Source organism: Notolepis coatsorum, assembly GCF_963971535.1.
Source record: "Notolepis coatsorum genome assembly, chromosome: 9".
Lineage (NCBI taxonomy): Eukaryota > Metazoa > Chordata > Actinopteri > Aulopiformes > Paralepididae > Notolepis > Notolepis coatsorum.
This window is the reverse complement of record NC_140173.1, coordinates 11,755,341-11,767,155: the sequence shown is the minus strand read 5'-3', so window position 1 is coordinate 11,767,155 and position 11,815 is coordinate 11,755,341. Positions and strand designations below refer to the sequence as shown.

At 46.9% G+C, this 11,815-nt stretch overlaps 1 protein-coding gene across 1 annotated transcript in view; it reads left to right on the top strand.

Moving 5' to 3' along the window:
* The first annotated feature begins 1,214 nt into the window (after positions 1–1,214).
* LOC311234858 (WAS/WASL-interacting protein family member 1-like) overlaps positions 1,215–11,815 on the top strand; it is a 49,466-nt gene continuing 38,865 nt past the window's right edge. Inside the window, 1 exon segment of the mRNA XM_084322104.1 lies at positions 1,215–1,353. The gene's annotated coding sequence lies outside the window, so the exon portion shown is untranslated.

Here is an 11,815-nt window from a genome sequence, read left to right as displayed (position 1 = left end):
ATTGACCAGAGAAGTTTGCATGGATAATAATAAACAAACACGCTGAAAGTAACGTCAGCGTCCTCTTACCGTTCGACGATGAGACTGGAGGAAAAAGATCCCACTTATTTGACGGCGATCGACTAGATCCATTTCCGGTTTGTATGGCGAAATAAACGCCCAAATCATATCGATTATTGAGTTATGGCAGCGATCCATATACACGGATGTGTGTCTAGAGTCCCGCAACAATATGTGACTGCCGGACGCATTTCCCAGATGCACGGAGATCACCAGAGATCCATTTCCGGTTGTAACTCGCCCGATCATCCACCAGGCGGCGGTATTGAAGCGTTGCACGGTTGTGCCGAGTCCCACTGTCTCAGCCGAGGCTGGGTGAGGGAATTATGAATACCATGGCGTAAAAAATTAAATATGATCTCAATAACGTTGTACGCCGTGGAATGGCGGAATTCGCATGACCTTGAAACCCGTCGTAAGCCGTTTTTGGCGGTGGATGTGTTAACAATTGTGTGTATTGAGCTGTACTGTACTGTACCCATTCTGCAATCTGTTAAATAAAGTTTAAATAAACGCATCGCGGATCTGCCCGCACAGTGCAATACTCCAATTCAGCCATTGGGTGGGTGGGTGGCGCTGCTGAGCGGGCCTGAAAGCGCGGGGCCTGAAAGCGTGGGGCCTGAGAGCACGGGGTCTGAGAGCACGGGGTCTGAGAGTGCGGGGTCTGAGAGCGCGGGGCCTGAGAGCGCGTGACCTGAGAGCGCGGGGTCTGAGAGCGCGGGGCCTGACAGCGCGGGGCCTGAGAGCGCGGGGTCTGAGAGCGCGGGGTCTGAGAGAGCGGGGTCTGAGAGCGCGTGACCTGAGAGCGCGGGGTCTGAGAGCGCGGGGCCTGAGAGCGCGGGGCCTGAGAGCGCGGGGCCTGAGAGCGCGTGACCTGAGAGCGCGGGGTCTGAGAGCGCGGGGCCTGAGAGCGCGTGACCTGAGAGCGCGGGGCCTGAGAGCGCGTGACCTGAGAGCGCGGGGCCTGAGAGCGCGGTGTCTGAGAGCGCGGGGCCTGATAGCGCGGGGTCTGAGAGCGCGGGGCCTGATAGCGCGGGGTCTGAGAGCGCGGGGCCTGTGAGCTGCTCTGCGGTTCTGCAGTTGGACACTATTGAAAGGAGAAGTGAACAGAGGCACAGAGACCAGAGGCAGCAGGACCAGCGGGACCACAGCTCCTCTGCAGAGCAGCGACATGCAGCGGCACAGCAGCACCGGACACAGCCTGTATGAAGAACACACCGAATGATCGATCGATGATTGATGGACGTTTTTTAATAACCAGCGCATTGGTATTCTTCCACGTCCACGCCACAGGTAAGCAAACAGTTCAGAAGGACGGTGGGTTTTTAATAATAACGGGTTGTTGGATAATAATAAGTCAACTAGCGGAAATCGTGATTAGAGAAGTTCGGTTTACAACGAAAAACTGTCCTCCTCGGTCCTCCTCTATGAAGAAGTGGAGAGAAGTTCAACTACTGTTACCGGGTAAACGGGATCTCTTGTTCATCCGAGTCGACGTACATTTATTACTAAAAGAGTAAATTGACTTTGCAAAACGTCCCGTCTTCTACAACAACACGGCTCCTCCGGCAGACAGGCGCGTCTTTATCCTCGTGATGCGCGAATGTTAAATTATGTTAGTCGTTTTGAATGTCATACATCTGATAATAATATCAGACACATATTGTCACGTTATGAAAGTTAAGACGACTGAAAGTATAAAGCACGTGTTTGAGTTTATTTGATTGTGTCTGTCGTAGATTTAGAGATATAGAGGAGATGAAAAGGAATGAGCTTTTTTCTGTTTATTCATCCCCGATTGTTTAATAATCGGAATACCGCGGTAGCTGGTAATAATAATTGTGTGTTAATTATTCAGGACAACAACGCTATTGAATCCAGACACGTCCCCCTTCCCAGAAGAGTCTGAACTACCAGCAAAACAAGACTGTGTGTGTGTGTGTGTGTGTGTTGCGCGTGTGTGTGTGTGTGCACATGCACAACCAGTTTGACTGAATGCCACTAGGCTGGTATTTGTCTTGTATGAATGCACCTAGAAGACCCGCGCTCCTGTAAACATGTAGCTTACAGTAAGTTACAGTGTGCTGGTTGTTGTGAACACAGGAATGCACAGTAGAGTAAACACCGGTCAGTGTGATACTGATCTAATACAGCCTCCTCTTCTACAGTCTGAGCAACTCATAGAAGGACACACAGTCTCCTGTTTACACAGCGTGAGAGGCTTCATTTACTTAACCTAGTTTTCCTGCTGTCGTGATTCACTTTCTTTCAATACTTTGAAGAATAGACTTGACTTTATTTGAATCGACTGGGGTGGAAACAAACAAACGCGCCACGACGCCAGTAGGGAGCTGCTTATCTATGGAGACATTAGTACCTAACTTACAAGACCTTGTAAGCCTAAATAGCTTCCTTGGTGAGGATTCTTTGCTGCATATCGGAGAGGTCGCTATTTGGTACACAAGGGTAGTCTATAAGGTGCCAGTCTGCCTGATAGTCTGACAGTGTCAGATATAAACAAATGTAACAGTACTATATACCTGTATGTCATGTATGTCCCAATGCCATAAAGGTCATGATGTCATGTATGTTGTTTATGTCATAAATGTCATGATGAATTGAAAATGGGGGACCCTGATGTAAACAAGACGAAAGTCTTTCTCTGGTCTGCATCCCCTTAACAATTGTGTGTATTGAGCCGTACTGTATTGTACCCATTCTGCAATCTGTTAAATAAAGTTTTCATTCATTCATTCATGCCAGCAGCCCATGGCTGGGTTATCCAAAATCAGCTCTCCAAGTCTATCCTTGTACACACTATCTGTGTACTCAATGGTGGGGATCATATACCTGCATGCATGGATTTGGGAAGTTATACAATAGTACGTTACGTACAATAGTCAAATCTGACGACCCCCGTTCAACCAAGATGAAAGCCTGTGGGGCTTTGGGACGGTGAACCGTAGAGGTAATTCCTCTGCTGGCTGATATACTGTGTGTTTGTCACAGAACTAGTTTTAGTTGTTCATTCTAGTCCAGAGTTCTTGGCATTCCACAGAATCCTAAGAGCAACACAGTGAGCAGCGACAATTAGGCCTAACGTTGTACAACCAAGGGCTCAGCGTTGCCTTTTCAATAGATTCACCATAAAATAAAGGCCTAATAAGGCGCTAGACTAAAAGTAGACACCGGCGCAGCCACAGTGCTTCTATCGCCGCCACACGGAGAACCGTACGCGACGCGACGCCCCCTCCGTTCAGAACAGAGTTCAAGATCCACGTCGCTCCTGCAAATGCTTTTCAGGCGATTAGGAATTCAGAGAGAGAGAGTTGAGGCAACGCTGGTGAGAATCATTCTATGCCTGCAGAATGCTGCCCCCCCCCCCCCTCTCTCTCTCTCTGTCCATCCCCCTCTGTTTCCTGTGTGAAGCATGTGACCTCAGCGTCTCTCCATCTCTCTGGCCCGGCCTCCTCCTGTCTGTTAGCTGCTGATGGAGAGAGAGGAGAGAACAGGGCTTTCAGTGGTGGTCAGGACCGGCCAACAGACGAACACTGTACTCACCTTTACTGGCAAACCAATGTGGTCAGGACGCGTGAATACTTTCCCTAAGCGGTTTGTGCGATCTGATTGGCCACTGACGTTTCTGGTCATGTGACGTGCGCCAATCGTGTGACGCCTAGTTTTGCGCCTATTTCCGGGTCTAACAGCCTGCAAACTACCTAACGCCTAGTTTCACTGGTTAAGCTTAGGCGACTCTTTCGCAGTTGGTTAGAGTTTGGAATCAGGGCTGGCGTTCTATCGCCCTGCTCTAAAGACAAACTCTAACCTTAACCTTAACCGGTGGCAGAACTAGGCGTCACACCATTGGCGCACATGTCACATGACCAGAAACGTCAGTGGCCAATCAGATTGCGCAAACCGAACGCGGAAGTACAACCCGCTTAGGGAAAGTATTCACGCGGTCAGGACCGGCCAACAGACAAAGACTGTACTCACCGTTACTGGCAAACCAATGAGGGAGAGAGAGAGAGAGAGAGAGAGAGAGAACATCGAACACAAACATGGGTTAAATAATAGCCTAATTATTACAAGTTGTCCATGATGGCCCAATCCGTCATGCAAATATAAGCGAAAAACGGCCCCTGACCCAAACACAGGAGACGGCCCACACAGTCCATGGTCATCATGGGGAGGAGGGTGCAGATCTCTGGGCCGATCTCCTGACTGGGTGAGACGGGTCACAGAGGTCACTCAGTCCAGGGAGGGTTTCGTCTGTGGGTTCAGATGGTCCAACAGCCTGTCACACAACCAATTAAGTGAACCCTTTCACTGCCACACGACAGCCAGTTAACCCTTTCACTGTGACAATACAGAAGGTTAGCCCTTTACTATCACACAACCGACGGCGATGCTCCATCATTAGCATCATTAGCTCCGCATTTGCGGAGCTAATGATGCTAATGATGGAGCATCGCCGTCGGTTGTGTGATAGTAAAGGGCTAACCTTCTGTCGTGTGGCAGTGAAAGGGTTAAGGCACAGCCAGTTTCATATTGAATGTTTAATCGTTATTAGTCAATTAAGCGCAGTTTCATTTACTTCACAGTATGAGACTATTATGGGAGAGAGAGAGAGAGAATAAGTTCATGTGTGCATGCACAAGTTTATCTGTGCAAAAAAGTGGGACACTTTTTTTCTCAACTATTCTCATTTAAAATAAAGGGTGAGAGACATTTAAGACTCTTCAGTGATCAATTCCTCCATTTTTATTTTGCTCAGAAATGTAACGTGATGCAGATAATCATGTCTCTAGACACAATTGTTTCTTCTTAACTAGTTAGTTAAAATATGGGTCTAAAGAGAGGAGGCCCATGTGCTGGATGTGTTAACAGTTTGAGTAGCTGGGTCTGGGTGTATTTGAATGTCATTTAGTGTCATCTATCTAGACTTGGCCTATATGAGTCACATGTGGTGTGATGTGAACACAAAGCATCTAAAGAGGGTGATCTGCCCGCAGGCTGTTCTACTGTCCATGTGACTGAGAGACCGGACGTCTGTCACCTTGTCCTCCTCTCCTCTCCTCTCCTCTCCTCTCCTCTCTTTTCCTCTCCTCTCCTCTCCTCTCCTCTCCTCTCCTCTCCTCTCCTCTCCTCTCCTCTCCTCTCCTCTCCTCTCCTCTCCTCTCCTCTCTTCTTCTCTCCTCCTCTCCTCTCCTCTGCTCTCCTCTCCTCTCTTCTTCTCTCCTCTCTTTCCTCTCTTCTCCTCTCTCTTCTCCTTTTGCTCAGTCTGGCAACGGGACAACATTTTCTAAGTGTTGGGTCTTGGGATTCTGACCCATTTTGGTCTAGTTATTGTCTTGGTCACTTTTGTACTAAGCTCTCGTATCTTTACGGACACAAATAGGCCCCTTTTCACAGCGGCCATTTTGACATGATGCCAAATGCAGGGTAAACAACATGCTGTAGTTAATAACATGAAGTAGGATTCCATTCCATGTAGGTGAACTGGAGCCAGGGTCCTGGTGTTGGGCATCATGCTGTCTCACTGGAGCCAGGGTCCTGGTGTTGGGCATCATGCTGTCTCACTGGAGCCAGGGTCCTGGTGTTGGGCATCATGCTGTCTCACTGGAGCCAGGGGCCTGGTGTTGGGCATCATGCTGTCTCACTGGAGCCAGGGGCCTGGTGTTGGGCATCATGCTGTCTCACTGGAGCCAGGGGCCTGGTGTTGGGCATCATGCTGTCTCACTGGAGCCAGGGGCCTGGTGTTGGGCATCATGCTGTCTCACTGGAGCCAGGGTCCTGGTGTTGGGCATCATGCTGTCTCACTGGAGCCAGGGTCCTGGTGTTGGGCATCATGCTGTCTCACTGGAGCCAGGGTCCTGGTGTTGGGCATCATGCTGTCTCACTGGAGCCAGGGGCCTGGTGTTGGGCATCATGCTGTCTCACTGAAATAATCCTGGCACCAAACGACACGTTGTTTACCCTGCGTTGCCATGTCAACTGGCCTCTGTGAAAAGGGCCCATAGAGCAGCGCATCACGTCCGGGATTCTGAAATCATGGGAGAGAGAGCGGGGGGAGAAAATGAATGAATGTGGATGAGAGCCGTGACGTTAAGTGGTTGTAGCTACGGCTGTGGGGGCGCTGGAGACATGATCCAATAGACCTTTATACGCCTGAGTCTCCTGAACACGGAGAGACATGATCCAATAGACCTTTATACGCCTGAGTCTCCTGAACACGGAGAGACATGATCCAATAGACCTTTATACGCCTGAGTCTCCTGAACACGGAGAGACATGATCCAATAGACCTTTATACGCCTGAGTCTCCTGAACACGGAGAGACCAAGTCCAAGTCGATCTGCACTTCCTCTGCCGAGCTATAGTCACTTTTCCGCGAGTTCGGGAGTAGGTGCGAAAAAGCGACTATAGCTCGGCAGAGAAGGCACCAATCGACTTGGGATGGGTCGCGCCGTGTTCAGGAGACTCAGGCGTATAAAGGTCTATTGGATCGTGTCTCTCCGTGTTCAGGAGACTCAGGCGTATAAAGGTCTATTGGATCGTGTCTCTCCGTGTTCAGGAGACTCAGGCGTATAAAGGTCTATTGGATCGTGTCTCTCCGTGTTCAGGAGACTCAGGCGTATAAAGGTCTATTGGATCGTGTCTCTCCGTGTTCAGGAGACTCAGGCGTATAAAGGTCTATTGGATCATGTCTCCAGCGCCCCCTCAGCCGTAGCTACAACCACTTAACGTCGAGGCTCTCATCCACATTCATTCATTTTCTCCCCCCCGCTCTCTCCTCCATGAGCTCAATGTAACGTGGAGGTGCAGCGGTCTGCTCTATTGTGTTGTATTGAACAGTGTTACAAAATGCAGCCGTGGGTATTTTGTGGGCTACAGAAATACACATTTGCAGAAAACAGGAAGGATGTCGTGCAGTAGAGACAAAGTGTATCAACAAATGTATCGCAATGAACATCATCTTAAGTCGATTATGGCATGTGTTGTACAGTTAGTTATCTCCTCTGCTGTTTCAGCATGTGTGCTGCTGAACTTCAAATAGTTCTCAAATATTCAAAATGGCTCTTCCCACGGCTCAGGAGAGAAGGACACTCCACAGTGTTAGGATGTAGACCTTGTTCTGTGGGCTGAACTGAGGGGAGAGTACTGACAGCGTGTCCAGTCTATAGTGGGTTAGCTGACTGCTGCTGACGGAGTGTGACTGCTGCAGGAAGTGTGACACGGAGAGCACAGGAAGTGGCTACTGAGTTAACTCTTTCACTCCCAGCGGGGGATCTGCAACAGGGATGTTCTCCTTTCTCTCTGTGAAACTATTTCTTCTAGATGGGTTTAAAACAACACAGTGTGTCGGTGTAACCGTATATAATAATGAATATATTGTTCATTATTACATACATAATATTTTTTTTTAAACAACAGATTTATGTTTATTTATTTTGCAGCAATTCTTTGTCGTTGCCGCCATCTTTAGTGTTACAGCCCCTCACACTCCAGTTATCAGGCTGCAGCTGGTTTAAAAGCGAAAGTAAACCGGCTTCTCTGCTGGCTGTGGCTCCAGGGGAGTTGAACAGTTCTGGCTCTGCAAGTTTATTTTCGATCTTTTGGCGCTTTTTTGGTGGACAAACCACCGCACATGTGCACCGTGACTCGTGACTGGAGACTAGCTCTGCTAGCACACATAGCCTACTGTGTACAGACGGTTTCAAACTGTATTTTAAATTAGAAAGCAAACAAAATAAAAGAGAAAAATAAATCTCAATTTGGTCAGTATTGTCATTTGGACAAGCAAAGCCATTACTTTAAGTTGCAGGCAAGAAAGACAAGTCTGTCCACTGTCTCTGGTTTTAAAACTGCCCTGTTGCAGGTCACAAAAAAAGGGAAAAAAAATGTATTGTATTGTTTTTTTTTTTTTATTATCGATCGATATCGATTATTAAAATATATCACAATAATTATCGTTGTCGTTTTATCGCCCAGCCCTAGAGCGACTCCGTCACTGACTGGGCAGCACACGCACACACACACATGCACACACACACACACACACACGCACGCACGCACACACCACATTCCCTGCTCCCTTCTGTTCCTTCAAAGTACTTCATAAACGTTGCTATTATCCCTCTTTCCTTTACTGTTTCAGTAGCGTAACCAAGGATGCTAAACGTGTTATCAAGCGTGTAAATAAGACAACACATACTGTTCTGTATTTATGTATATATGTATTTATTGTGGGAGGGAGGCGTTTGATGTTTGATGTCTGATGTTTCATGTTGATGTAACCAGTGCTTGACAAACTGTACCGCAAACAATTACCACTAACCATCGTTGTGTGTCATTAAAGTATCTTGTATCTCTTGTTGTAACATTATAAACTGAATGTGCGGACAGCAGCTATTTTTAGGTTTCACTTTCACTTAGTTTTAACTTCACGTGAAGGAGAGGCTGGGCCATGTACGTGTTCTTCTGACGTACTTCTGTATAAGGGGTGGGTGAAAAAATCTATACGTAGTAGTATCGCGATACTTTGCGTGGCGATACTGTATCGATACAGGGACGCCAAATATCGATAAAAAAAATTAGAAAAATGTGTATAAGGAAGTTGCATTGTTCATTTCAATACCTGTAATAGTACAGTAGTCCACACACACACATGTGCATTCAGTTAAGTTGGAATATGACTGTAATACAAACAGTTCAGTTTGTCAGGTACATGCAACACGGATTACAGTGTTGACATCTGTCTGCTTGAGAAAATACCATGTTCTGCAATAAAAATGATTGAAGTGACAGAGTGAACTTTATTTTATTAGATAAAACATGTTGACAAAGTTTTACTTTGCAGTTGAAAAAAGGTAATAAATCGCAATATCGCAATATTAATAATATCGCAATACTCAGCATATCGCAATATATTTAGTATCGCAATACTATCGTATCGTGAGGCCTCTGGTGATTCCCACCCCTAGTATTACCAGTTATCATATGCAAAGTGAACACTTACACCTAAGTAATTAATTAACGCTTAACAAGTGAGTAACAAGTAGGGTTGGGGTGCCGACCGAATTACATCACTACTACCGAGTACCGGCGATTCACGATGGATCAATCGGTACCAACTGAACTGAAATGTTTTGTTATTACAGAGAGAGTACTGAAAAAAGGTACCGTTGGGTACTGATACCGAATTCCAGGAACTGGTACCGGTATTGGTTCAAATGTGAATGGTACCCTGCCCCAGTAATGATGAGTGGTACCCTGCCCCAGTAATGATGAGTGGTACCCTGCCCCAGTAATGATGAGTGGTACCCTGCCCCAGTAATGATGAGTGGTACCCTGCCCCAGTAATGATGAGTGGTACCCTGCCCCAGTAATGATGAGTGGTACCCTGCCCCAGTAATGATGAGTGGTACCCTGCCCCAGTAATGATGAGTGGTACCCTGCCCCAGTAATGATGAGTGAGCAGCGAGTTGTGAATCCTTCCACCGCGGCGTTGCGTTTTTCATCATTGCCAGTTTGCCACCTCCTTCTCTTCTCCTTCTAGGCAACGAGGAGGAAGTTCACGGGGCAGTAAATTAGGGGGGGGGGTGGCATATGGAAGCGTGAGATATCTGAATGTAGGTATAATGTAAGAGGAAGAAGAATCAGGAAGTCGTCGTGGCTGTTAGTTTAGGAGGTTAGAGCCTCCTAATCTTCCTCTTTTTTCACCAGTTTTTAACTATATGTGGCTCCTACTTGCGTGTTTGTGAAGAATGAACTGAGGTGCTTGTTCTATGTCCTCAACGCGCTGGTGGTACGTCTATGGGCTCAGCTTGAGTGAGTAGACCGGCTGTATCTTAATTTAAAACGTGTGAAATACTGCTGTCGGTGGTGACATAGATATCGGTGAGCGATGAGCAAATGCAACCCATGTTTTAAACGTTAGTCTTCGTCGGTGTGTGGCACGGGACACGTCAGTGCAGAAATCGTGTTTGACAGCGATCAAGGTTGATGATCGTCTCTTCATAAATTAAATATGTCGGCAGTTTGTTGGTGGTTTAGGACTCCGGAATAATTAACCCTTTCACTGCCACACGACAGCCGGTTAACCCTTTCACTGTGACAATACAGAAGGTTAGCCCTTTACTATCACACAACCGACGGCGATGCTCCATCATTAGCATCATTAGCTCCGCATCCGCGGAGCTAATGATGCTAATGATGGAGCATCGCCGTCGGTTGTGTGATAGTAAAGGGCTAACCTTCTGTCGTGTGGCAGTGAAAGGGTTAAAGGTCAAGTGTTAATGTGTATGAATGAATTTGGTTTTTCTCTGTAGGTTAGATGTGAAAAGCAATAGGCTAATACTGATTGGTACATTACTATATTTCTTTAGATCTATGAAAAGTTAAGAAGTTTGTTCAGCGTGTGGTCTATAGCTTAGGACAGTAAAGCACAGCGTCAGCCTGGTTCATTTTGATTAGACAAGAGCTAGACCAAAGAAGGAGCATGCAGGCCTGTTTTTGGGCAGATCCACAAGTGTGTTTTAGTGAGTCTGCTCACAAAGACCACGTTGACCACGATGTTCTTCTCTGGAGATGGACGCTGCATCCTGACATGCCTTCAGGAGCTGATGAATGACTCATTCTAAGCTCATTCTAAGAATGACTCATTGCTCTTTTAAAGAGCAAAACCACACTGCTGACTAACTGCAGCAGAATACTAGAAGCACATCAAGAGGCCTCTCTCTCTCTCTCTCTCTCTCTCTCTCTCTCTCTCTCTCTCTCTCTCTCTCTCTCTCTCTCTCTCACAATGTACCAATGTCTCTCTCTCTCTTTTTCTCTCCCGTGTGTGTGTTACAGGATGTTAGCTTAGCCACTCAGCACCATTCCTGCACTGCAGACACATTTACGGCTGTCGTGCGCTGCGTTTCAAACTGCCTAAAACGTGCAACCTTTTCCCTTCTCTTGCAACTTTGCCAGTGGCCTCATTCTAAGACCTTTGTGAGAGAAAGATGAAATGTAGGTTTCCAGGAAAGGAGGGGAGTTTTAGCTGTGATGACGACGAGCGCCGACCTCAGACCAGATCGTGGTGAGGTAGATATTGGTGAAGACAGTGAGCAAATGCAACCCAAGTACATTATTTTAAAGGGGAACTATTTTACTATTTCTTTCACTATTTGGGCACTTTTACACAATTCCTGTGAGTCTATGGAACACCTCTGTAATATATATATATTTTTTTATTCATTGTTTTGTATTTCTAATCAAGTCCTCAAAAACAGCATTTTTCTACCTCAAGATTTCGAGCTGTTTTGAGCCTGGGCTCCTAAACCACTGCGCCGGGCCTGCTGAGCGTGGTGTTCACCTGAACATTAACATGCAGCCTGGGCTCCTAAACCACTGCACCGGGCCTGCTGAGCGTGGTGTTCTCCTGAACATTAACATGAGCCTGGGCTCCTAAACCACTGCACCGGGCCTGCTGAGCGTGGTGTTCTCCTGAACATTAACATGAGCCTGGGCTCCTAAACCACTGCACCGGGCCTGCTGAGCGTCGTGTTCGCCTGAACATTAACATGCAGCAGTGACTATATGACATCACATATAGGCACATTTTCAAACGACTCAGTTCAGTGAGGGTGAATATTGTGAGAGGAGAATTGGAAGAATGCGCCAATATGAGAATTTTGAGACATAGATCATATTAATATAAGTTCACATAGCTAGGAAACAATGCTAAACACTCAAAAAGGCCATTTAT